Below are 4,972 nucleotides of genomic sequence, written 5' to 3' on the forward strand. Positions count from 1 at the left end.
TTTACTCCCTGCATGATGTCACAGGGCAGGAAGAACAGACAAGCACGTCTGATTAGTGTGTGTGTGTGTGTGTGTGTGTGTGTGTGTGTGTGTGTGTGAGAGAGAGAGAGAGAGAGAGAAAGAGAGCGAGAGAGAGCTTATGTGCGTGTGTGTGTGTGTGTGTGTGTGTGTGTGTGAGAGAGAGAGAGAGAGAGAGAAAGAGAGAGCGAGAGAGAGCTTATGTGCGTGTGTGTGTGTGTGTGTGTGTGTGTGTGTGTGTGTGTGTGTGTGTGTGTGAGAGAGAGAGAGAGAGAGAGAGCGAGAGAGAGCTTATGTGCGTGTGTGTGTGTGTGTGTGTGTGCATGTGTGCGTGTGCATATTTTCTCTGTATCTGCATTGTTTGTTCTATTTCTCTTCCCTCTTTCTCTGTGTGTGTGTGAGTGTGTTTAGGTCAGGCATAATATAAGCATTTTGCTTGTGCCTGAGCCTGTTCAGTCTCTCTGGTTGTTGACTTTGTTTATACTGTGATTTTGTTATGTATAATGACTGAATAAAATTACATTACATTACACACACACACACACACACACACACACACACACACACACACACACACACACACACACACACACACACACACACACACACACACACACACACACGCATGCGCGCGCCTCTCTCACACGCTATGCACATTCTATTGTACCTGCATGTATCCGTGTGTCATGTAGGTAGCCAGGGTAAATCAGCAGACACCAGAACCAGGTGTGTGTGCATAGGTGTGTGTGTGTGTGTGTGTGTGTGTGCATAGGTGCATGTGTGTGTGCGTGTGTGTGCGTGCTGCGTGCTGCGTGGATCTGTCGGCGCACGGCCTATCGCTCCCCGTGGGCACATGAAGGGCGGTGTGGTGGCGGGGGGCCGGGGGTCTCGCTGACATGACCGCCCCGCTTCAAAGAGATGGAGCTGCAGATGCTGGCAGGCAGCGGGCAGCGGCCAACAGAGACGCCTTTATGCTGGACCGGGCTGAGCCTGGGAAACAGCCCCCGGGTCCCCTCCCCCCAACCCGCCCTCCTCGCCCTCCCCGGGTCCCCCACCCTCGCCTGCGCTCACAGACTGGCAGGCAAGTGGACCTACAGGTGCTGCTCCGGCCGCGTTCACATGGTCATGTGACGCGAAAAAAAAAAAAAAAGATAATATCCAAGCCCCAAACTCTGCTTCTGAAAAATGAACGTCAACGTGGAAGTACCAAAAACTGCAGTTCCTCGAATGGCCACTTGACACTGGCTCCAAAAGCGAGTCAATTCCCCATAGACCCCCCCATGTTAAAATGGCCAACTTTACAGCAGAAATAAACATGTTTACAGCCTCGTACAAAACAACAACAACAACAACAACAACAACAACACAGGTTTGTTTATGTTTTATTTTATTTAACCTTTATTTAACCAGGCAAGTAATTAAGAACAAATTCTTATTTACAAAGGCGACCTGGCAAAAGGCAAGGCCTCTTCAGGGAGAGGGGTAGGGACTAAAATATATATATATTTTAAATGACAACAGCACATTATCCAAACATATCCAACACACTTTACAGGTATTACCGTAAAATACCAATTAGAAGCCGACTTCCAAATTGCCGCGGGTCCCATATATAAGCGGGGTCTGGATACATATTTTGTACATAAAAGCAGGTCCCAATTTGACGCCCGGTTAGTTTTTTCAATGTTTTCTTTTTACCTTTGCGACATCCTCTTGAATGCATCTCCCAAACACAACGAAGAAGAAAAATCGGATGAAGAAGACGAACAACGAGGAAACGAGGAACAACGAGGAAAAAAAACACATGCACGAAACTTGCTGATCAAAATTCGTTTTCCGTCAACATCTGATGATTCTGAAAATTGTGTAGGCATTTCCTGAAGATTTTTATACACTAAAACCGACATCTCTGGTGTAATAATTATTTTGAGAAATGTGCCTATATGGTATGTTTCCCTGCCAGCGGGCATAGAAGCCGGCTTCTAATTGGTATTTCACCGCACACTGCAGCGGAGGGGGCAGCGCATGCAGCCAGCGGAGGAGGCAGCGCATGCAACAAATAATCTGCTCACATGATGATCATGTTCTCTCACCTTCAGCGGAGAAAGTTTAGTGGTAAATACCGGTAGGTCACAGTTCAGCTCAAATTTTATTTGATTTCATGTACAGGCCAGAACTGGCATGCAATGTGCTCTGCTGCGCTGAGAGGGAGGCGCGGCTCTCCCCATAGACAAGCAATCGTGTGGAGGGCTGTAGCCAACTCATTAAAATAAATGGTTTATATAAACAATTTCATACTATTTACAATCTTTTCTGAGCAATATTTTTGTACAAAAATAATTAAAGCAGGTCCCAAACTGCCGCAGGTCCCATATTGACGCGGGGTCTGGCTACATATTTTGTCAATTAACGCCCGGGCTAATAATTGGTATTTTACGGTATGTGTGACGGCAAACATGACATCAGAAACATATACAATCTAGCACACAAGCAACGAGCAAGTAGCTAGTAGAGTAACATCAGGCAACAGAGTAGCACATAGCAACAAGACAAACAGGCAATAGCAAGATTCAAGATTCAAGATTCAAGATTCAAGATTTTTATTGTCACTCCATAGTACAAGTATCACGTGTGAAATTCTTATGCTGTGAACTCCGTTTACAACATAGTAGAAATAAACAGGGCATATGAGTGCAAAAACAACAAGAGACACAACAAGCAATAAGCAATGAGGCAGTAGAGTGATAAGACAAGTCAGAGACAGTGGCATATTCACTGCCCATAGGTGCACATGTCATGTGCATACTTTGGACGTACTTAAACATTTTAAATTCGACGTATTTGACATACAGGTGGAAATAGCATATACCTAATTAAACATACAATTAAACATTAGACATACATAATGGTAGCATCTACAGTGCGGTACAGTACAGCTACTACACTATTTGTGTATGTTAAGGAGTCTCGTGGCCTGCGGGAAGAAACTGTCCCTCAAGAGATTTGTGCGTGCTTTTGGGACCCTGTATCTCCTCCCTGAGGGTAACAGGGAGAACAGGCTGTTGTGGGGATGGTTTGTGTCTTTGATGATCTTCAGGGACCTCCTGAGGCACCGCTGGTTATATAGTTCCTGCAGTTCTGGCAGCTCACATCCTGTTACGTGCTGGGCCGCGCGCCTCACTCTTCGTAGCGCCCTGCGGTCCATGGTGGTACAGTTCCCGTACCAGGTGGTGAAGCAGCCAGTCAGCAGGCTTTCAATGGTGCCTCTGTAGAAGTCCCTAAAGATTTCTGGCCTTAGCCCAAATTTCTTTAGGCGCCTGAGTCCGTGTAGTCGCTGTTGGGCCTTTTTGACAACAGTGGCGGTGTGACCGGCCCATGTCAGGTGCTGGTGGATGTTGACTCCCAGGTACTTGAAGCTGTCCACCCTTTCCACCACTGTGCCGTTGATGGTGATTGGGGGGTGTGCGCCCCCCCCCCCTCCTGTAGTCTACAATGATCTCCTTGGTCTTGGAGACGTTCAGAGAGAGGTGGTTGTCCTGGCGCCACTGTTCTAGGGCCTTCACCTCCTCTCTGTAGGCCGTCTCGTTGCCCCTGGAGATCAGCCCCACGACTGCTGTGTCGTCTGCAAACTTCACGATGGTGTTAGAGATTTGAGTCGCCACGCAGTCGTGGGTGTAGAGGTCGTACCAGAAGGGGCTGGAGACGCATCCCTGGGGTGCTCCTATGCTGATGGTCAGTGGGGAGGAGGTGAGGTTGCCCACTCTCACCACCTGGCGGCGGTCTGTCAGAAAGTCCAGGATCCAGTCACACATTGCTGTGTTAAGTCCCAGGACCTTGAGCTTGCTTACCAGCCTGGAGGGTACTATGGTGTTGAATGCTGAGCTGTAGTCCACGAACAGCATTCTCACATAGGTGTCCTTCCCCTCCAGGTGTGAGAGGGCAGTGTGGAGTACGTGTGCTATTGCATCCGCTGTGCTCCTGTTGGGGCGGTATGCAAATTGGAGTGGGTCGTGGTCCGGGGGGAGTGTGGGGCGGATCTGTGATATGACCAGCTATTCAAAGCACTTGCTGGCTATGGGCGTGAGGGCTATTGGGCGCCAGTCGTTTAGGCTGGTCACTTTCTGCTGTTTGGGGATGGGGATGATCATTGCCGCTTTGAAGCAGGAGGGAACTTGCCGGAGGGAGAGGGACTGGTTGAAAATGTCTGTGTATACGCCTGCCAGCTGGTGGGCGCAGGCCTTGAGGACCCGCCCGGGGAAGCAACCGGTCCTCGGCTGGCGCCTCGGACCGGTTCACACTTCTCGCGTCGTCCCTTAAAAAGTGATGATGGACACCTCGTCGTGCATTAACCCTTACATATATCATATCTTATCTGCACTACATACTGTGTCAACCATCATATCTTTTTGTTACTTTGTGACTGTCTGTCACGAATCTGAAACTAACACATGTAGGTGTGAAGTGCACTTCCTCATACAAACTGAGCTTCAAGTTTGTCTGGTTTCATCGACTCAGGATGTGGATGGGTGTGTTGCCAACACACTACATTGACACGACAGTATCTCATCTAGCAGACACTACAGAAGTATCTCGGTGTCCACCTGGACAGTAAGTTGGACTGGAAGAAGAACACAGATTCTGTGTTCAAGAAGGCCCAGTCTCGACTTTTCCACTTGAGGAAGCTTAGATCGTTTGACATCAGCAGGTCACTTCTTCATGTGTTCTATCAAGGTATCCTAGCTAGTGTCCTTTTCTATGCTGTGCTCTGCTGGGGGGGCAGCCTCACAGTCATGGACAGAAATAGGATAAACAAAATGATTAAAAAGGCTGGCTCAGTGATTGGCCTTCCCCCTGATTCCTTGGAGATGATTATAGCCAAGAGAACAAGGAGAAAACTGAACTCTATTCTTTCTTTTGAAGGCCATCCTTTGTTTAATGTATTTAATGCCCTGCG

This window comes from Poromitra crassiceps (assembly GCF_964638095.1).
Source record: "Poromitra crassiceps genome assembly, chromosome: 22".
Classification (NCBI taxonomy): Eukaryota; Metazoa; Chordata; class Actinopteri; order Beryciformes; family Melamphaidae; genus Poromitra; species Poromitra crassiceps.